At 36.8% G+C, this 23,876-nt stretch overlaps 1 protein-coding gene across 2 annotated transcripts in view; it reads left to right on the forward strand.

The window, feature by feature from the left end:
- The window catches only part of LOC100889789 (NACHT domain- and WD repeat-containing protein 1), a 129,374-nt gene that overhangs the window by 66,567 nt on the left and 38,931 nt on the right, over positions 1-23,876 (forward strand). For both annotated transcript variants that reach the window (XM_030980007.1, XM_030980008.1), the window contains one exon: positions 3,747-3,797. The gene's annotated coding sequence lies outside the window, so the exon portion shown is untranslated. The remainder of the gene's footprint in view (positions 1-3,746; positions 3,798-23,876) is intronic.

A 23,876-nucleotide genomic window follows, 5' to 3' on the forward strand; every position in this document is an offset into this window, starting at 1 on the left:
TTTATATCTCTGCACCCTTCCCCTCTCCCACCATCTCCAACTCCCCTCACTTTCTCCTCCATTTCTCCATTCTCCTCTTTTTTTTCCTCCTATCTACATTACCCCTCTATCTCAACCCACCCTTTTTCTTCCCCTCCATTCTGTCTATCTCCTGCCTCTCTCCAATCCTCCTCTTTCTCTTTCTCTCTCATTTTTCCTCTTTTTTTTTTGTCTCCCTCTTTCTCTTCCTCCATCCATCCCTCAATGTCTAACTGAGTGGTATGGGAACCAGTTCAATGGCAGTGTTAAGTGTCCAGTTTCGCCAACAGTCAATGCTAACCTAATTTTCCAGGAGGGCCCCCTATCTCCCTTTCATTAAATGTGATCGATGAGACCGCCAAATGTGCACCTACCTTTCGTAGGTGGGTAGCTGGAAGTCTGCAATAAAGGGGGGGGGGGGGGGAAGCAGTGATTATTCGCTAGCTTATAATCACCGCTTAGAGCATCAGGGGCAATATCAACTAGCCAGCTGCCAAAGAAAGATTGAATGGTATGACTGCATGACAGGGAGCAATCGGGCGGTATATACTCATGATGTCATATGGGGCTATTAGGGAGGGAGGATGGAGGAGAGGGGCATCCCCTTGTTACCCCCATGCAGGTGCAGTCACCAACTTGGAAGAATTTGACTGCATTATTGCTTTGGGGAGATGGGAATGGGAAAGCTGTGGACGTTGTGCAAGGTGGAAATTAGAAGACTCATTGTGAACTAAAATAGAAATATGGAATGGAGGGGAAGAGAGAGAGGGTGAGAGAGAGAGAGAGAGAGAGAGAGAGAGAAAGAGAGAGGGGAGAGAGAGGGAGAGTGAGAGAGGGAGGAATGGAGAGGGAGGGAGGGAGGAAGAGAGAGAGATATATATATTTTGAGAGGTGGATAGATGGTTTGTTTGCTTTTGTGTGTGGGTATGTACAGTATGTGTGTGAATGGGTGAGACAGAGACAGAGAGAGAGGGGAGAGAAAGATACAGTAAGAGGGAGAGAGAATGAGGGTTAGAGAGGAAGGCAGCGAGAGATAGAATGAGAGATAAAGAGGGAGAGAGAGAGAGCAAGAGAATGCTTATTAGAGAGGATAACAATAAAAAACAAGAGAATAATAAGACTACTGAGACTGTGATTGATGTACCATGTACCAGACCTCTGTTTTGACATCTACTATAGATCAACCATATACCAGCTATACATCCATCCTAGGTATACACATACTATGTGTATATGTCTATGGCGCTGCAGAAGTATGAGCACCTGCCCTTCTATTTAAACACCCAATATGTTGAAAATACAATTTTATATCAATGGAAAGCTGAATGAAAGTATTTTCCCTTTCAGTATTGCATAAAAGTAGATTAAAAATTCACTTTCCACATTCCTCCAAATTTGCCGCAGTGGATTAGTGGACCCTATCGGCGCGCCTATATAGCTGAGGCGATGAGCCGTGCTTAATTAGAGCAAAGTGAATATGCGCACTCCACCTAAGATGATGTCATCAAGTCGATGGCTAGTTTTTAGGTCAACAACTTCTGGTTTTCAAAGCTTTAGATTTATAATAAGACACAATGGCAAAATGAAAATCCTTTTATGTATGAATGAATTACAAACAGGTTTTAAAAAACAAGTACAGGCAGCATTAAGGCCTGTATGAAAACAATTTTAATATGTGTGTGTTTTGAGTTACAGATTATGTTAAGCCATGTTTATTTTTCTTCCTTTTTTCCTTTTCTTTTTTTTTTATGGTGGTATACCACAAATCATCTGCATGAATCTGTAGTGGTCTTTATCAGCTGCTTTTTTCTCTTCAAAGTACTTCTTATAGAGAATCTGAGAATATATACTTAGACAAGAAGCCTTGGTTAAGATAACTATATCACTGTGACTGTGATGGATATTACCTTGGACTCCTTTGAAAAACAACTTATTGCTGACAAAAGCAATCCATCCCAAGAGGGGAGAATACAACAAATGATTAACTTTGTAATTATATTTGAAGACCTCGTTCAAAATTAATCATGGGTGGGCGATATTGTGTTGCTTCGCAGTAATCTCTTTCCATAAACTTTGAGTATGTTTCATTGTGTTTTAAATGGACTGTCTTTGTTCAGCTAAGAGCACCACTTGTTATTGACTGTTAACATATTTACTGCTGAGAGCCCAAAGCCACTTTATGTTAAAGGATATATAGGTTAGTATACATCCTTATGGCTCTCAAATAGACTAAAACATCTGCTTGGAGCCAGAAGGGCTTTAACTCATGACATTAACACAGAGTTAACAACCCTTTTTGCTTTGAACAGACAAAATCATCTTTGCGCTTACCTCGCCTTAAGGCAAAGAGAGAACTGGAAATCTATAGGTGACCATGATCTGTTTCTGTTTCCCTGTTACTTACCTCCAAGCTCGTCTTCACTTAGTAGTTTCTTTTCTTTCTTTGTCTGCGGCATTGATCTAGATCACTTTCTTCCGGGCCTGTCCTCGAGTCCTCAAGTAAAAAAACTGACGAGAAAAAAATGAGACAATGATGACAATTCTAACAGTTTTTGAATAAGATTGATAAATATTGAGAATAGAAGGATCTCAAGGTCTTATTTTGTATTACTTATCCTTTTGTTTAATGATTGTTCATGAAAATGGTCATCATGACATACATAGATGTAGACTAAAGATTGTAAAATTGTATACAGTGGCAATGAATAAAGGTTGTATGCCTCCAGAATCTAAAAAAAAAAGGTGTTTGCCTTTTCACTAGCATATACGCAATTTGAAGCATCTGACCTCTGATTCATTTGACCTTTGAACCCTCTGACCTTTGATATTACATATAATGTATTTCAAGAAGAAGAAACTGCTTGGTTTCCTTCTTGATGTTCCAAATGCGTTCATGAATCTTGACGGTGGACATTCATAAACAATATTTGAATCAAGATGAATGACACAAACGGAAGGGGATGGTGAAGGAAAAACCTTATGTTTGAAATGTTACTTTGAATATGTTTTTGTGAACTTTATTTCATGATGGAAGGGATGTAATAGGAAAGGGATATGGACTCAGAGTGGGTATGATTTAGTATCCTTGTGAGAATACTACATGCATTTGTTTACTCATTTTTTTTCCTTCTTTAATTATTTTTTAGGGGGAATAACTGAAACTACTCTGGCTTATTATTAGGGAAAATGTTTCTTCTTAAAGTAGTTATTCTTTATTGTGTGTTGTACATTGTGCAGTCATTATATTTGTTTTATTCTAAAGTAGGGTGTGGCATAAAGGATTATTGACATCAAAATTAATTGTGCTTTAATTTACTTTGTATATATTATAGGTATTACTACATCTCATTAAATACACCTGGCAACCACAATCGGTATCTCCTTTGCTGAATTCAATGGGAATGGATATTTCAATATCAAATATCTCTATCCATAAATTGTATAATATCATATATCTTACTTTTGTATTCATCAGTTCATTTATCACCTGTATGCTTGTTGTATACAGACTTCTATTTACATTGAAATTAATGAATTATCATATTAAATATCATAATATACAATGTACTAATGATTTTTCCATTGAAGGATTTTGTATCTTACATGATTTACAAATTATTCATGGTTTTGAGGACAATTCCATTTCAGTCAAATAAATTACAACAATATGATTGAATTGTTTGTCTTTTTGCTGATTCCACTTTTATCTTCTTTACTCTTCATTGCAGGGTGAAGGCACTGTTGAGATTGACTGAAAAATCTTCTGGAGTCAGCCAAAAGTAAGTAAGATGAATTGTCAAGCAATAGAGATAGTACAGTTACATCTAGAACTAAGGCACCGGTTTATGTATTTGAAATTGAATTTTTGTGTAATATATCAACAGAATTATTGTGAAACAAAGGAGGGTGTCAGTCATGAAGAGCTAGCCGCCGGATATAAACGTATTCATGATTTAATACCTACAAAAAGGATGGTGCCATAAACTAAATGGGTTTATGCACTTTGTGATATGTTTGAGTTGCCATTCCATAGATGATGAAAAACAAGGTCACAACTTGTACATTTCGCCGCAAAGTTTTTTTTTTTTTTTTTTTTTTTTTTTTGGGGGGGGGGGGGGGGGGGGGGGGGGGACAGTTCGTTGGAGGATGGGGATTGGTTTAAACCTCTTGAAAGCCAATATCTATAGCAGTTTAGCTTAATACTGTAGGTCCGTCTTCATCAGCCTAAGTTGGCCAGATAGCTCGCTATTTTGTGATCCGGGAAATTAGCCCAAAGTTACAACTTGCATCTTCATTGCTCAGTATTCTACTAGATCTTGATTCTAATATTGTGACATTGCTTCTTATCATAAAGAGATTGCATTATACACTCTTTGTTATGCAGCTCTCCGAGGTCAATTTCAATCCTACTGATTTTGGTTCTGCCTCTTTGTGATAAAAGATTGCACAACATACCCTCTGTTGATGACTCTTCTCTTGAGGTTACCTTCCATCCTACTACTGTGCCCCTCCTTCAATAGTCAATCCTCAATCTTGTTTTCCATTTTCAAATTGAACATTTTACGATATTTTGTAATTTACAGTATTCTACGAGCTATTGATTATGGTTATGCCTCTTCACAAAAAAAAATTACACAACGAATCCTCTGCCAATGACTTCTCTCTTGAGGTCATGTTCCTTTACTAGTATGCCCCTCCTCCATCAAAAATCAATCCTCAATCTTGTTTTCCATTTCCAAATTGAACATTTCCCGGCGCTTGTTTTGACCAAGTCATGTTCCATTCCGCCGCAGCTCACTCTTTGGTAGTTTGAACAGGATGTCTCATTCGCGAGTGATTATGGTTGAACTTGCATCATTTTGGCAAATCTTGTATTTGAATTTTTTCTTGTACCGGCCTCCTATTTTTATCCTCGATCGCCAGTCAATGAGAGATTTCCTTTGAACTCCCTTCTGGCTTCCATAACACATTTTGTTACATATTAAGAGGATCAAGTGGCCAAATTTGAACAGAAGTATGGAATTATTGTGAGTTATACTTTTTTGCCCATCACTGGCAGCATGAAGATCTTGCACTGCAGTAAAAGTGCATTTTGAGAGAATCATGTCTTGACTGGAACGTGTAAGAATTTTGTTTTTGATTTGCTTATTGTACGTGAAAAATTAATAAAATGGCATGTGTATGTGAACTTTGGGATTGGACAATTATCAAATGTTACCAAAATATTGTGCATGTGCTAAAAAAAACACAACTTTCTGTTTGCCCACGATAAGATATACAGTTATTTTTAGCTTTTTATTGCAGACGTCAGTAGAAAAGGACCTTTTTATTATTTTGTGCTTTCGTTATCCTCCTACTCAGGTCATTTCTGTCTGTTGGTTTCTCTCTCTATCTCTCTCTCTCTTTCTCTCTCTCTCTCTCTCTCTCTCTCTCTCTCTCTCTCTCTCTCTCTCTCTCTCTCTCTCTCTCTCTCTCTCTCTCTCTCTCTCTCTCTCTCTCTCTCTCTCTCTCCTCTCTCTCTCTCCCTCTCCCTCTCTCTCTCTCTCTCTCTCTCTCTCTCTCTCTCTCTCTCCCTCTCCCTCTCCCTCTCTCTCTCTCTCTCTCTCTCTTCCTCCCTCTCTTTCTGCCTCTCAATCTTACACTATACTTCTTCTCCCAAAGTTAGTCGATTCTCTTTTCTATAATTTATTCACTTTACTCTTTGAGACCCTTGCCATTCCTTTTCTCCTCTTCATCTTTCCTTCTTCTTTTGCTTCAGTCTCTCTAGCCTCTATCGATCTGCCCCAAATCTATTAAATTCTCTCTCTCTCTTTCTCTCTCACCCCCCCCCCCCCCATCTCTCTCCTCCTCTTTCTCTTTTCCCAGCCCCTTCTCTCCCTCCATCCTGACCCTCTCCGGCGTGCAATTGAGGAAAATCTCATCTATTGATTTTTAGCCCGGCTATTTTTGTCTCCCTTATTCCCCTTTTGATGGCTGAACATGAATTTCTCCCTCTATTCTGGTCCCTTTTGGATCTCAGTAATTTCCAGTACCGTGAACAGAGGATGACGCAAGTCCTGTCCGCTTGGGTGCATAAACAACTCCTGGTTGCCTCTTTAATCGGAAACACACAATGAATATTCATTTCAATTGATTTCATTTAAGTAAACAATCTGAACGATGATGAATTCCTAATCTCTGTAATGGACTTGTTTACGGACCAAACAGAGACTCTCTTCGCTATCACCTCTTGATCTTTGCGCAGGCATTCAAACTTTCAGTGATTTTTGTTTGTAGAAATATGTGATTTAGCATTAAAGGGATCGTTTAACAATGTTAAATCTGAGATACACGGTCCTGCATGTTATCAGTGTCTATGATATGGTGTAACATTGAAGCCCTAAAAAAAATTGCGCTTCAAAATGATCAAGAAGTGCCTCAAAAAAGTAAAAATCTTTGAGTGGCCGGTTATACCATACTCGTTTTCCCCAATAGACTGTAGTGTTATGAAAACTGTCAGGCGAACGGTTTTCAAAATTTGTAATTCCAATCATAAATATCTTGATAATCAGACAGGCGATCGGCTTGTAAAAGTCATGGGGTTCCTGACTGACCTAAAGGTTTATAATTATCATTGCATCATGAGCTAAATCCAGAATTTTATTTCAGAATCTGAGACAAAGTTACCGGATCCCTTTAATGCACAATGAATATTCATTTCAATTGATTTCATTTAAGTAAACAATCTGAACGATGATGAATTCCTAATCTCTGTAATGGACTTGTTTATGGACCAAACAGAGACTCTCTCCCCCATCTTTGTGCAGGCGCATTCCAACTTTCATGTGATTTATCATTAATGCACAATGAATATTCATCTCGATTGATTTCATTTAAGTAAACAATCTGAATGATGATGAATTCCTAATCGCTATAGCCGACCTGTTATGGATCAAACAGGGCAGTTTCTTTTCCATCTCTCTCTCTCTCTCTCTCTGAGCACAGGCATTCCAAATTTCAGTGATTTTGTTGTTGTAGAAATATATGATTTACCGGCAGAACTGTCATGCTCATAATGAGTTTGTGATTTTTTAGAGAACAGCCTTGGCATACAGTTATATGTGGCAGGCATAAATAACGTCCCATACTAAGGCTATATGTGAATATCAATAAGACAATTTAGTAGTCAATGGGTCAAATAATTAAGCAAATGCAATTTGATATAGGATTGTTGAGAATCTCTAGATTTCTACTAATGGAATTGTATTAATAGAATCTAGGAAGAAACATTATGAACTGAACCTTGATTATATAAAGATCAATTCTTTAGAATCGAAATGGTGTTCACATTTATAGCTGACCCGTTAATTACGATACAGCTTTTTATATGTGGTCGTAAAGCGGTATATTCTACATCTGTTTGAACTTCACAGCTATTTAAAGGAAATTATTCATTGGCAGAATTAGGGACATTACATGCAATAATGCCCAAATACACGGTTTAATATCCCTATATTAGTGAGGTGCTTCTCATCCTTATTCAATTAATCCAGCTCGCTTGCTTGCTTGCTTCCTTGCTGAAATGTTATTTACAGTTGAACCATAACTTACGAAGACGAGTGTCCTCTCTCTTTTTTCCTCCCCGGAGCACTCTCACGAAATGTAAATGTCATGGCGCTGTGTTTGGATCTACTTTATAAACAGGAAAAGGGTCCTTGCGATAGAGAGGGCAGGAGGGTCTGAGGACAGAGAGGAGAAGAAGATGGAAGGGAAGAGAAGAAATGAGATCAGATATTGTGAAAGTTGGAAAGGCGATCAGATGATACTAATATTCCATTTCTGCTTCTTATGTCTTTACAACTTCAGCTCTGACGAAAGTTTTAGCAATGCGCAGTGAATTTCAAGGAAGAAATCTTGCCAAGAACCCACTTAACAAGTAGGCTGAGAGAGAGAGAGAGAGAGAGAGAGAGAGAGAGAGAGGGGGGATTGTTGATAAATTGAACAGATTGAACAGATGACAAATTTAATTTTTAATTTTTGAAATTAATAAATAGAGATATATTTATTTAAAGAAAAAGAAGAAGAAAAAAATATACATTTCCCAACCGAAAACAGGTCAGTTATTATTCACCCAAGTGAGAAACATTGAGCATTACTATACGTCTGCTTCTTACTATGAATTAAAGAAATAAACCCTCAAGCAAATACCAAGGATGGAAATATTGTACTCTAAATTTGTTCTATAAATAGCTGTTTTCTCCCTAAAATAGAGTAGGTACTTATATTGTGAACTTTCTTGGCTAGTAAGATATTTCAAGGCAAATTAAGAGCCAGACCAAATATTGAAATACAAACTTGATTCTTCAAATAGAAAATGTCTGTAAATTTAAAGTAGAGTTATTCAAAAGGTTAAAGCCCACTCATGCATCCTTGACTGAAAAAGCATGTCAGATAACTTATCTATACTGAGCGATTTAGCCACAATTCTTGCTAATGTTGTTGATTTCTCAAGTGATGTATTAAATTCTGAGTAAGAGAACATGTGAAAGTAAATCTGTCAATGATATAAATAGAAATGTTTTCCTTTATTCTGTAACTTCCTGAAAACTATTTATTGATAATGGATGCTTTACAAAGAGATTTGTAGAAGCTGTCTACATCCGGAAGATGAACCGCATAGTTTACATCCTCACTATCCCATGGCAGTTAACTTTTCTTATTTTCTAAATTTGTCAGTTTTACCTCCTCAAATTAGTAACAAATAATCTTATCACCCACTCCTTCATAGGTAAAAAAAAGAAGAAAGAATTAAAATATTTATTATAAAATGAACCAATGTCAAAGAAAATTGTAAAATTTAACCGAAAATTGCTAATTTGTACACAGATTTGTATTCAGAGGCTTTAGAGACTTTAATGATTTGTTAAATTTGAATAGCTCTTATTTGAGAATGTCAAAACGTACTGCATTGGAAATCGACCCAAAATTTTCTGTTATTTTTGCTCTTTCTGCTGATCTATAATGTGTAATTCCTAGCTCTCTGGATCAAAAGATATTGCAAAAATGTCACTAAAAAGACAGACACTATACTGTCATGGATTAATATGACATTAGCCATCACCGTACACGCAAGGCATTCAAAATCATGCTGTAAACAAGATTTGTTACACGGACATATCTTCATCTAAATATTTAGATGGTTATTTACTCCCAAGCTGCTGCTGCTGAGGCGATGATCATAATCACCTGTCGACTGGAGACTTCTCCTCCTCCTCTAGGCCATTTAGAAGAAGATGATGATAAGAAAAGGAATTACCGTGGCAACTAAATTAGCCGCATTCTCATATGACGCGGCAAAACTGCGACGGTTTCTTTTTTAACGATGATGTATAGTGTAATACGCTTCCCTTTTCTGCATCTTATATGACACGGAACTCAGGGAATACATGCAAGACCATTGTAGCGCACAGTTGCCATTCATTTAAACATCATTAAAAAAAACTGTGGCGTTTTTTGCAGTGGTGGTATTCCGTGTCGTATCTGAGTGAGCCTAAAGAATCCATGGATGTTTGAGAAAGATTTCTTTGTGTGTTACTGGTTGGAAGGACTGTTGTACACGTAGCTGTAACAAGCTTGACCTTAAATGTTTCTATTCCTTATTCTGTTTCCAAAGATGGTGAAAGGCATTTGAAAGGTAATGTAGGATTCTGACAAGTGGTAAAGAAATGAAAGACACATACTTCATTCCTTCTTGAAGTTCATGTTGAGTATTTAAAATACAAACTGCTAAGATTTAGTTTGGAATTGATGATTATGATTTAAAAAAACTGGTGATAATTGTGTATATGAGATTATAGAATAATCCTCAGTATAGTGTCTGCTCAAAGGCAAAAGGATTTTAACTCGTATCATTTAACACAGAATGAATGCCCTTCTGGCTCTGAACAGGCGATAACAAATTTGCTAAATCTTGCTGAATATCACAAATGTTTAAAATCACTACACATGGATGTCATTACATGGGATTACACAAACATTTGGCATCAGAACCAGGGCCCGCAGCAGTTGTAAACAATTTGTATATAGTCATATTTGGAGCATGATCAAGCATTTCAGGAATGATCCTCTTGATGCGACATTGCTACTTTAGTATTCTTCTACAAAAAACATCAGAATAGATTACAATAAACAAAAAGGAGAGGTTCCTTCTTATAATCCTCCTGACTGACTTGTGAGAATCTTCTGTATGAATGAATGTCCAATCCTGAGTTCTATCCTGGCGCTCATCACTGGACAAAGATTTCTGCATCACTGACCATTACTCATCTGGAGCCAGTATAAGGATGCTTTTGACAGCTAATCCAATTTCGATGAAGAAATATGGAGCTGGCTTATTCTTAAAAGCATATTTACAGAAGTAGGGAAACCCTCCCAAGTGGCTGTGTTCATTATTCAAGAAGTAAGTAAGTCAGGACACGCTCTGTTAAACCCTGATCTTCTTGGAGCTCTCTTGACAGGAGTCTTGCATCAATAAACAACAAAATTATTTGCAAATATTACCTCAAGTGCATAATTTTTTTCATTCTCTGCAAGTAAAATATATTGTAAGGAGAGTATTCTGTTATATTTGTGGGGTTGTGTTCTACCTGCAATCCAATAGGTGCTATTTAAAATATTAAAAACAATTGAGGTTAAGGTTAGTTTAGGGTTATTTCTTTTTCAGTGACCCTCTGACTTTTACCAACACAGAATAACCTTTAACTAGGCAATGTTATCCAAACATGCCTTTTTGCTCTATGATGATTTGCAGCACCGTTTATATATGCATCTCTGACTGGCCCAAATTAGCCTGCCCTCAAAACAGACGACATCAGAGGCATTGCGTAGGTTGAAACATCTTGCTTGGATGTTGACTGTGTAGAGTAGTAGAAGGTGGCCGGCTGTACATATAATCTGTGACGTGCATGTTGGTCTGGTCGTAATACCGAGTATGTCGTTTGATTGATGATCAGCGTCGCAACCGCTCCGGGCAAAAACAATTTATCCTGACCCATGGCTCGTTGTCGTGGAGCGAGCGCCAGTCCGCTAGCTGTAATGTCATCCGTTATGATGATGTAAACAGCCCAATCGAGGATGGAATAATCTTGCCCACTCTAAAAAGGAAAGGAATAATCTTGCCCACTTTAGAAAAGAGATGTTTTAAGAGAAAAGGAGATGAGTTTTAGGTGTGAAAATGAGGACAGCATATTAGAAAGATTTTAGATGCATTATCAGAGGCAGAGCCGGCCACATGGGCATTAAATTAATTATCTGTAGATGTTTGTGTGTTCTAAAGGGTAGATTGTATGAGTGAACACCCATTTTGCACTTGGTGCATGATTTTTAGGATTTTAGGATGTGTCAGATAGTTTGGTACTTTTATCCCTTATATAATAAATGCTTACATACATGTACATGCCAGCTAACATTTAATTCAGCTCTAACACTAGCTTTATCATATGCTCATCTACATATAAAAATGTTAATTTAAGCTATGTACTACATTGTAAATTAGATATTCTTTTTTTCTTTATTAGTGTTAGATTTAAAGTGACTTCTTGATTAATAGTAATTACAAAATACAGGACAAGATTGTTTAAAAATGAAAAATGATCAGAGCATGTTTTCTTTATATCTAAATCTGAAAATTAAAAATGTTCTACACATCTAGCGTCTACATGTAAGTAGTATTGATGAGAAAAACAAACACTAATGAGATGTGTACATGTAGTTGAATAGCTACAACCTCCCACACACACACACGCTAATTGAATACCTTTAATACTTTACTTTTGTTAGCATCGACCAGGAAAGAATTTTCATATCTATCTTAAGAAAAAAGATGGAAATAACTGCAATTATTTCAGGATATTTATTTTATCATAGCATATTATGTTGCCATCTGTTGTGTTTCCGTCATTAAAATAAATTGACTGGTTGGGGAGTGGGCTTGCAATACCAAGAATAATTTTTTTCTAGATTTAGATCATGTGACTTTACAATAAACAATGTTATTTTACAGGATAAAAGTATTTGAAAACAGGATGTTTTGAAACAATGAAGAAGATATTGTGTATCATTTGAAAGTTTTAATTGGAAGGCACACATGTAGGTCAAACAACATCCTGTTTGGGGTAAAAATAATTATAATCATGATACTAATTATTACAGTTATAGTGATAAATGTTGTTCAGTTGAGCCATTAGAGTAGAATGGTTTTGAACATTAATTTTTAATGACACTTGGAAACAGGATATATCGAAATAGTAATTGAAGGAAGAAGTAATTGAAGAAGGAAGATGATATTACATTCATATTGATATTTAATTGAATTAGTAGAACAAACATTTTGTGCACTCTTTATACTAAAATAATGATAGAAATAGTTTTTTTTTAAAGAGGTGATATTTTTAATACAAATGACTTAAAACCTTGGTAATTCAAATATTTTCCCCCCAATTTAAGCTTTAATGTGTCACATCCTTAAGAAAAATATCAGGAAAAATCAATTTTTCACATACTTAGAAAATTATAAAATCTAGGAAGGGTATTAATTATTTAGTTTTTCAGTTATTTTGTGTTTTAACTTTAGCTCAATAGCTCTGTCAGCAGTGGATATATTTGACACAATCATTTTTCGACGGAAGTAAACTTTATCTTCTTTAAAAATGGGGGAGGGGGAAGGGTGGGCAACAAATACAAAGAAGAGATACCTAGACATATCAATCATGATGGTGCACTAGGTGTTATTTGATCAGTCTCAGAATATAGAACAGGATATTTTTATAACAGGAAATCTAGAAAGGAGTGATGTCCGGACATTGCTTGAAACGTGATCTCCTTCTCAATTTCCTTCTCGTTGTTATTGCTGATCTGTGCTTAGAATGCGTATTTTTGTACGACTGGGGTGGGTGGGTCGGTGGGTGGGTGGGTTTGGTTGCAGAAATAGAATACAATGAATGTCCATAAATGTATGATAAAGAACATAAATGCAAAGGATAAAAATAATGTAAAGAAAGTTATGATATCTGAAGTTGCAATCAATCAAACACAAATTACCAACTCTCTGTTGTTCCCTATGTTGCCCTGTACTGTCAACAAAAATATATTTTCCCTTGAGAAAATGTGCAATCGTGCATTCACCCCAAATGTAATTATTCAAAGACATTTTTATACAATCCCTGTATGAAAAAAATATATTCCGTCATCAACAACTAAGAAAACGAAAGTTTATGAAACCGAGCAAATTGGAGAGGAGCGCACAAGATATGTATTAACAGTGGTACCAAATTGTTTTTGATTGATCGCAATTTCAAAAATTCTTAACTTTTCTATTTTTAATAGGATGTTGCTCAAACTGTCACTATTTTTGTTTTGCTTTTATTTTAAACCAACTTAATATCAGGGTGGACTCCCCCTTTTTAAAGTTGTGCATTCGTGTGAATATAAATTTGCTCAAAATATCTGCACCCATTGCATTGTGGGTTTCCGTCAGACTCACGTCATCGCAACAATTGGGTCAAGCCATCCCTGATATACATGTAGCCTAGCTAGGCCACTATTGATTGACTGCTACAGGTTGGTTGAGAGTTCCTCTGAAGCATGGTTGACCTACCTTGGAGATCCTGGATAGATGGAGAACTATCCACTTCTGGAGGGCCTTGTGCAAGACCTGCATGGAGCTCCCTTGAAGTAGGGTTCATAGCACTCTATTCATGACTTTTTTGTTGGTTTACTGTCATTTTGATTTTTGTGTCTTGGAAAGTATAGGTGGTAAAGTATTCAGACACATTAATATTGAAATAAAAATAGACCTTTTTTTAAAGCCGGTTATGCATAATCATTGAATGCAAAGGAGGAGTTGTCAAATTATTTCCCCTGATAATGATCTGGCTACCATCTTTCTGAATGCTTTTTTAAAAATCTGGTCACAATCATCACCAATATTAGCAACACCACATCATACTACACCACCATCAGCACTACTACAACTAACACCAACACCATCATCACTACCACTATCACTACCACCACCACTACCACCACTACAATTACCCCCACCACCATCCATAATACCTACACCACTACTAATATTCAATAGCACCATCACCACTACTACCACTATCATGAACACTACCACACCGCCACCACCTCTACTATCACCACTTCTATCACCACTACCAGAATTATACCATTATACCATCTTATCAATTCAATGAAATCATTACCATAGCAAATATAATCATTATGATCACAATTATGTACTGGTATACAATATTTCAATTTTCATATAAACAATTTAACAGTACGATTTATCAAACCATGTATCTTCATGCAATATCAATCAATCCCTTAACTTTATTTCCCAATTGCCACAAGATGAACAGCCCATAAATGGAAAACATTGCCTATTCTGATCACTAGCTTTTCAAATCTATTTTTTCAAAACACCACATTTACCACAAATGCATGTTGTCATCCCTTAATCAACCAATATTATTATCAAAAAGAAATATATCACCCTTGTCATTTTGCTTACCACCACTACCACAAGAAATACCACAATAACCATAAATACTTTCATACATCGTGTTTTTTCTGGTCTGGCACTCATCACTATGGTTACCACCCCCACCCTCCCATTAGTATACCACCTCACCGCAGAAAGAAAACAGTAACCACAGGTATATTACCATCTCAGTTACGATCACTACTACAATCACATATCACCACCATTGCTTTTATGATTCCCATGGTGATGTTTGTTTTACACCCCTGCCACCGTTATCTTTAATATCAGCATGATCACCTCCGATTAACCTTCACTGTCATCCTCATCACTGCGATTGTCATCACCACCGCCGCGATCACCATCACCACCACAATCATTGCCATCGCTAACTGCATCACATTAACGATCACCATGGTAATGCTCCTATTATACACCATTATCTTCACCATCACCATCACCATCACCATCACCATCATGATCACCATCACCATCATCATCACCACCATCACCATCACCATCATCATCATCATCATCATCATCACCATCATCATCACCATCATCATCATCACCATCATCATCACCATCATCATCATCACCACCTTCAACCTTCACTATCATCATCATCACCATCATCATCACTATCACCACCACCTGGATCACAGTCACCACCACAATCATTGCCATAGCTACCCACATCACATTCATGATCACCATGGTAATGCTCCTTTTACAGTAAACCACACCATTATCTCCACATCATCATCACCATCACCACCACCGGAATAACCATCACCTCCACAATCATTGTTACTTTTTGTAATACTATCCCATTCATGATCACCATGGTAGTAATGCTCCTTTTACACCACACCATTATCTTCAACATCACCATCATCACCACCATGCAATCAACCTTCAGTCATCATCACTAATTGTTATTTCTACATTAAATGCAAAGGATCTCTACATTCATGATCACCATGGTAATATGCTCCTTTTACACCACACCATTATCTTCACCATCATCACCACCACCAATCAACCTTTACTGTCATCATGCATAAATAGAAGTCATCACCATGCCTCCTATACACAGACGGTGTTGACTGTAGTCATTAGCCAGCTCCTTATGAATTCTCCGCCTACCTCCCATATCTTTTAATTTGAGTCGGCTGATGGCCCTCTCAGACAAGAGAAATCATTGTATAAAAGATGTAAAGAAAAAAACATACCTGGTACCATAACTACACAATATGAAGTATGGAAGATTTCAGGAAAAGAACTACCATTATCCCTTCCAACTCTAATGACAAGGATAGCAGATGTGTCAATATATACATTAATCTTGCAAAATTGCTATGATCCTCCTTAATCAACTGTTTACTGTACCTGTACTCATTTTCCCCAATAGACTGTAGTGTTGTAAAAACCATTAGGAAAACAAAAAAATGAAATTTTGATTTTCAATCATAAATATCTTGATAATCAGGCGATCGGCTTGTAAAAGTCATGGCATTCCTGACTGACCTAAAGGTTTATAATTATGATTTCAGCATGAGCTAAATCCAGGATTTTGTTTCAGGATCGGAGGCAATGTTACCAAGTCACTTAAACTCTTTATCTACTGGAACCAAGTGGACCCTGTATGAAGCCTACCGGTATTGGGATGAGGAATTTAGTTGACAACGGGTTAAACAATGCTCAAGTCTCCTTTACAATATACAATATTATAAGCCAACTATCATTCCTCGTACAAAACGCTGTATAGTTATCTTCATCTGAATGGGGAACGATTATATCCCGTCATCTATGATGGTACATAGCGCTCCCTCACTCTCCGCTGCCTGCCCAGCCAACCATACATAATTCATTAACTGATACCCACTGCGCAACCATTTTCTCTTTGCCAACACCATAGCTTTTATGCTTTTCTCTCCTTAGGTATTAGTAATTGTCGCCTGCATAATTTGTTAAATCTTTGGTTGCGACTTTGTGCGGAACCCGATACGCCTGAAGAAGATGAAGTATTCATGCTAAATTCTTCTTGGAACATCTTGGTTAGGCGAGAGGCAGGCTTGGTTAAATGTCATTCCATAGACACGCACATCGAAAGTAGTATGCCAAGAATAGATTTAAACGTGCCAACTTCCAGGAGAAAAACGCTATTTTGGGTGCCACATTGAAATACTCAGCATTGGAGGTTAGAAATATAACCTCCAGTAGTAAAGTTTGAAACATACTGAGATACGCATTTGTCATCTTGTTGTATTTATCTTTAAATGCGTAATAGATTATTCAATTTTAGCTCGGTCAAATTATTGAAAATGATGAATAGATTAAGCATATGAATGTGCAGAAGAAAAATGCAAAAAAATATTTGTTGCCACAAGGAAACAATGAGCAATGTGATCTGATGTAAATGTTCTTTATACCAATGCTGTTATCTTTCATTACACAAATGCTTAGAGTATGCACTTTCTACACAATAAAAATATTACATGTATGTGTGTCAGAATTACCAATTGAAAGCAATTAGTTTGTGGCAAGATAATTGATACATTACAAACCAATATTTTAATTATCTGTGAGCTACATTTCCGTTCCAGGAACTTTTGATTGAAATATGCTTAATACTTTTTCTTCTTTGGAAAATGCATTATGATTCATAATGATAATAAAATGTTGTGGTCTTGTAGGTAGTAATTAACCCGTTCCTTCCGGGAACCTGGTATACCAGGCTCCCGTGGAGCCCACTCACAGACGGGAACCTGGTATACCAGGTTCCCATAATAGGCAGGTAGACGACGTCTTTACAAGCCTAAAATTGCCTTTCCCTGCCATTAATTCACTAAACTAGTGGATTTGAGGGTTTATCCAAAGTATATGCTATCATTATCCATTACTCCTGTTTTGTTTACTTTAATATTATTCATTATATTTGTACTTTTTCATAAGCATGTCAAGTTTTCTCTCACATGAAATTCGTACAGCAGCGTATTGGAGCTCCGCGATGTCTGTCCCACAGATATTGACTTTCGCTGAGACCTTCCATGCACAGAATACTAATACTAATAGTATTTCAATTGGGAGCAGCGCAAAGCCAAAGCCTATAACGGCACGCGGCACGCGCGGAACAATGCACTTCACTGCACATGAAAGGAAAATCCAAAGGTCAGCTCTCTATTGTCAACGACAACAAGCAGTATTATAAGTCTAAAGCAAGATCGCGAGGTTGTACTCGATTTAGTCTCCGAAAACGAGTTTTGATCAGGTGTATGTTGGATTTATCATTATGACATTTTGTATCACCTACCCCCCCCCCCCCCCCTCAAAGCTCAGATTTATTATTTAGTTTGTCTCTCTTTTTGTTTGTTTATATTTTCTGGCTAAAGTATGATGTCTGACGTATAGTAACGTCAATATAGCATAATAAACATTTTTGTATAGCAGTTTGATGCAACATAGATTTACATTCAAAAGTTTTACTTTTATAAGTATTGGACAGTAATATTCTTCTCATTTCGACTTTATCAGCCGCTCACTCTCTATCGCGTTCCCTATACTAAGGCATATGTGAGAGGGGGAGGTATATTTGAGAGGAGATATAAATTATTTGAGAAAGAGGGGGAGATAGAAAGTTATCTCCGATCCTCCCCCCCCCCCCCCCCCAGCTCTGATTGTTTTTCTTTTGTGTACGTTTCTTTTTTTGTTTGATTATTTCTTTTGGCTAAAGTATAATGTCTGACGTATAACATCGGGGATATGTTATAATAATTAATCTCAAGGAAAGGATGATGCCGGCATGCAAGTAAATGGCGGAATAGTAGACAACATCATGAAAGATGAAGATGGAAAACGACGTAGAAAGAGAGATAGAGAGAGAGAGAGAGAGAGAGAGAGACAGCGAGAAGGAGAGAGAGAGAGAGAGAGAGAGGAGGGTGGGCGGGGGCAGGGTAGATAGAAAGTTTGACGTAGTCTGTTCTGTATTTATTATTATGATATTTTTCTCACCGACTACCCCCCCCCCCCCCCACAAACCTCAGATTTTTTCTTTAGTTTTTCTCTTTTTTGTTTGTTTATATCTTTTGGCTAGAGCACAATGTCCGACGGATAATAGTACCGTTAATATAGCATAATAACAATTTGTTTATATCAGTTTGATGCAACAGAGATTTACATTCAAAGTTTTTATTTTGTATGAATATTGTACAGTAATATTCTTCTCATTTTGACATTATCAGCCGCTCGTTTTCTTTTTCGCTCCCTATAATAAATATAAGGTATAATAATGTACATCATCAGGGATAATTTTATGTTATAATAATTAATCTCAAAGAAGGAATGATGCCGGCATACAAGCAAATGGCGGAACAACATTGGCAGATAGACAGAGAGACAGACGGAGAGAGAGGGAGAAAGTGGAGAGTTTGAGAGAGAGAGAGAGAGAGAGAGAGGAAAGAGAGAGGGAGAGAGACACATATAGAGAGTGAAAAAGAGACAAAAAAGAGATAGAAACAATCATTTCTCATCATCATCTTTTTGTCTGTTACATTTTAGCATATCATATATTCTTGTTCATTCCTTTATCTTGTATGATTGATATTATCTTTGAATGATTGGAAAAACAACAAGACCCCACTCCCCAAAAAACACAGACACAAAAAAAAACCAGGGTTATACATGTAGGATCATCAATGCTGTAAGCCAGGTCATTGTCATTCAATTATACCCTTACCTTACTTCCGCTCTTCTATTGTTGGGGTTTATAACCATGACAACAACCTTTACATCCGTCAACGTTCTTTGTTCCTCTTACGTAACTAAGTTGTGGGATCATGGGCCAAAGACAAAGATATAGCTCTTTTCACATATTCTATATAGGTCCCAAATACTTGCAGACATTTCTGTGTCTTTTGTATTGTACGTACTTTGTCAATTCATACTTACAAACTCGTTTCCCCTATATCATCTTCCGCTCTAGAATCCTATCTTGTTTATATTTATTTATTGTGTATGTGTCCTTGTCTCCATCTCCATTATTCTTCTGTTTTTGAAAGAGAAAGTTTCATTCTTTCTCTTCTTTCTCTTATAATGTTATCCACCTACTTCTAGATGACCCTTTTGTGGTAAAGTATAATGTCCGATGTATATTATTTCCGTCGATATAATGAACGTTTCATTTTTTTTGATGCAACAGAGATTTACATTCAAAATCAAAACTTTTACTTTCTATAATTTGTGTACAGTGATATTCATTTGGACATTATCAGCCGCTCGTTCTCTATTTTTGTTCCCTAGTATTTGAGATGTATGTTTTCATCATCATGGATATGTTATCATAATTTATCTCAAAGAAGGAATGATGCCGGCATACAAGGAAATGGCGGAACAACATTGACAGATAGAGAGAGAGAGAGGGGGGGGGGGGGGGGGGGGGGGGGGGGAGAGGGAGATAGAAAGTTGGACGTAGTCTGTACTGTATTTATTATTATGCTAGTTGTCTATCTGATCAACCCCCCCCCCCCCCCCCCCCGTTCAGAATGTTTCTTTAGTTCTTTAAAACAAAATTTTTTTTTTTTTTTTAAATTCGCTAAAGTATAATGTCCGACCAAGGAGTTATTTCCTTCGTCCGACGTATATTAGTTCTGTCAAAAAAGATTGTGTCATATTAATTGTTTGCGTAAGAGATGTTTTTATATCCAAACTCTAACAATTCTTATTTATATGTCGAAACGTGCTTTCGGAAATCGCGGAACAGAAAACAGTATAAGAGAGATGAAGTATAATGAAAGGTTTTTATAGAGTGAGAGAGAGAGAGAGAAAGTTGGGCGCATCGTTATATAGTCTGTACTGTATTTATTAGAATGATATTTTGGCTCTCCTTTCACCTCCCCCCCCCCCCCCCCCCCCCCCGTTCTGGATTCTTCTTGAGTTTCATTTGATCATGTTTACATATTTTCGCTACATTATATTGTCCGACGTAAATTATAACAGTCAATTTTGGCTAATAAACTATTTCAATTAAATTTGATGCAACAGAAACTTACATTGAAATAGTTTACTTTTTATACACTGTGTATTTTCTCATAAAATCGAGTATCAAAATAAAAAAGAGTATAGGAAGAAGAAGAAGAAGAAGAAGGAGGAGGAGGAGGAGGAGGAGGAGGAATAAGAGTGACAAGGAAAAAAAAAAGATACGGAGGAGAAAAAAGAAGAACAAAATAAGTAGGTAGAAGAGGAAAAAAAAATAACGAAGAAAAACAACCTACAGTACGGAAGAGCTGAAAGAACTTAGAGCACGGCAGATTGCCAAATGATCTGCGCATGCGCTAAGTTCCTGCTCGTCGAAGCGACTGGCCAGGCTTTAGGTCGCTTCAACGCACACGCATTGTTCCGCGCGCTGAACAGTCGCACGGTATTGTACGGTAGCGAAGGAGTCGAGTTTTCGATTTTTAATCTCGTTTGTGGGGTGGCTATCAGGCTGAATAATTTCGGAAGGAACGGGTTAAGAAGGAAACTTGTTTAAGCCGTTGTAAATACATGAAAATTTTAACATTGATGATTTTGATGACATTGATGCTTGCCTTAGATATCTCTACCATTGCATCAACTGGAAGAAAAGACTACATGCATTTTGCATTTTGTTCCCATATGAAATTGTTGTGCTAAATTTAACTGAAACCATGTTCACGTCTGCCACCTACATGTATCTGTAAAATATTCATAGTTACATGTAACTGTTGTTGCTACTTTACGCATATGCTACTGATAGCGGAAGATGTGAATGTGGCTATAGATACAAAGAATCTCTCACAACATCACATGAAAACTTTTGCTTTCTGCTTTAATTGTGTTAACACGTTTTAGCTCTAAAGGGAATCAAAGATAATCTTGAATGTTAGGTTAGTTTCCACCGGTGTGAAAGAAACCTCCCACTTTCCCAGAGAATGTGCTTATTGTATTAACACGCTTGAGCTCGGAAGGGAATCAAAGATAATCTTAAATGTTAGGTTAGTTTCCACCGGTGTGAACAGAACCTCCCACTTTTCATACTCCCAGAGAATGTGCTCGATCATGAATCCTTCCTTCCATCCTTCCGGCATATCCATCCAATTATGTAAACTGCGTTCATGATTGATGTTCTGAATGTAGTGAAACTGAAGTTCTGCCTAGCAATTATTCATAAGAGGCTTGCTACATACACGGAGGAGTAGGACGAGCGAGATTTTCATGGCTGCCATATTTTCGGGATTGTGCTCGATGTGGGGAGTTATTACGTGTTTGCATAATTGAACTGACAGATAGATTGATTTTGGTTTCTGTGTTTGTTATTTGGTTGCTTGGTTATGCTTTTGGATCAATTTGACAAACGAAACCAAAAGCAGATTTGTGCAAATCATGAATAGTTATATAAAAGCAGGAGGAAGGGGATTCCAGAGGTCAGGTAAAGGTCATTATGATATCTTTAGTGGGCCTGAAAAAAATCACAGTAACTTATTTTGATTGAGATTAAGATAAGTAATTGATTTTTTATTGTACAATCATGCCCAAATTAAATGCCCATTGTAAAACAATACACATAATTTTTTATAGCATGTAAAGATTTTAGTTCTCCTATTACATCTGACATCATAACAGATTAACAGATCATACATGTAAATGAAGGAGAGGGAATACTTTGAATTGCAGTGAATTGACTTGAGCAAAAAAGTAAAATCTTTCACATGAGAAGTCTAATGAATGAATTGCTCAGAAAGACAAATACCAGTATACTTTTTGAAAATGAAAGGGAAAAAAGGCATACTACATTAACATTTGCATCCTACCGAGTATCGATTAAACCCCTGGGTGGAGTGTGGCAAATGTACATGTAGATTAACATCTTGCCAAAGGATGATTGGTAGCATGCTGGGATGAAGGAGTCTTAAGGAGTATTTGAAGTAATGCCTGGAGGTAAAATGATTCTTGCAAGGCCAGTGGACAAAGATGGGAACAAATAATAATTAATCTTTGTATTCTTTTTCACAGTTTTCCACTATAGTCCGGTCAGTTTGCAATCTTGATAATTAGCTCTTGCAGCTAGACAGATAAGTAGAGAAAATGCATTAGCATTCTCTGCATGAGGCGTATTGAAGTGTATTCAAGGACAGAGCCATTAAATTAAAGGCTCTGGATAGAGCAATCTATATTCAATACGTATTCTTCTTAAGTAATTATCATTCTTAAATTCACATTTATGTATATATATATATATATATATATATATATATATAGGCGTGAAGCAAATGGTCTAGGAACGTGAGACGTAGCTGTACTTTACAATTTTATTACAAGCTTTTGGCTTGTGAGGCCTTCTTCTGGTTCTGAAGTGCAAACACATACAGATACAAATACATTGTATGAACAAATATACACGGCATACAAACTTAATATCACTCAATCATAGTCATATTCTGGAACACCCGTTGTCATGTCAGAGTTGAGAATTCTCACACTTTTATATATATATATGTTTTTTTATACAGAAAATAAAACCATACCAAACCAAAACCAGTTAAGGTACCGGTATATGTAGTTCTACAATTTGAACTGCTGAATATTTAGCCCGAGGCCTAACGGGATGGCAACCTTGAGAAATACATTTCATAGGGAGATGAAATTGCTTCCAGTTGGGTCTTGTAAAAATGTACACAATGCTAGTTTAGGTTATATTCACTGAATAATCACATGAATGATGAATGATGAATAATGGAACTAGAATGGTCACTCTCATTTTGTTTGTATATCCTTTGGCCTGTATTTTTCTAAAATTATATCCCACTTTGGGTTTAAGCTTGGTCTTCAGTTATTAGTTTTAACAAAGGAAATTAGACTGAGGTCTGAGTTCTCTTTTTGTTAAGTTTTATTCATTCATCCCAGAATGCCTTCACTAGCTGTGTTGAACTAAAATAAGTCGAAGATGGATCTTTAAGACACTAATGAATACATTTTCTCTGTTGTTGATTAACCCGCATACATGTCGATTGTCGCATGACAGTCTACTTGAATATCTCTCTCTCTCTCTCTCTCTCTCTCTCTCTCTCTCTCTCTCTCTTTCTCTTGTCTTTATCTTCCTTTCTCTCTCTCTCTCTCTTCCTCTCTCTCCTCTCTCTTCCTCCCCCTGTCCTTCTATTTCTGATTGCCCAATATGCACATAGACTGTCATGCGACTATGTTAGTTTGGCGTCCGCAGAGATGTGCTTTCCACAATGCAATCAAGCATCAAGTCTGAATTGACATGGTGATAAGTATTTTTCTCAGAATCCAATGCTGCTTTTAGCACCATATT

This window comes from Strongylocentrotus purpuratus, unplaced genomic scaffold, assembly GCF_000002235.5.
Source record: "Strongylocentrotus purpuratus isolate Spur 01 unplaced genomic scaffold, Spur_5.0 spur5_scaffold_10, whole genome shotgun sequence".
Taxonomy (NCBI): domain Eukaryota; kingdom Metazoa; phylum Echinodermata; class Echinoidea; order Camarodonta; family Strongylocentrotidae; genus Strongylocentrotus; species Strongylocentrotus purpuratus.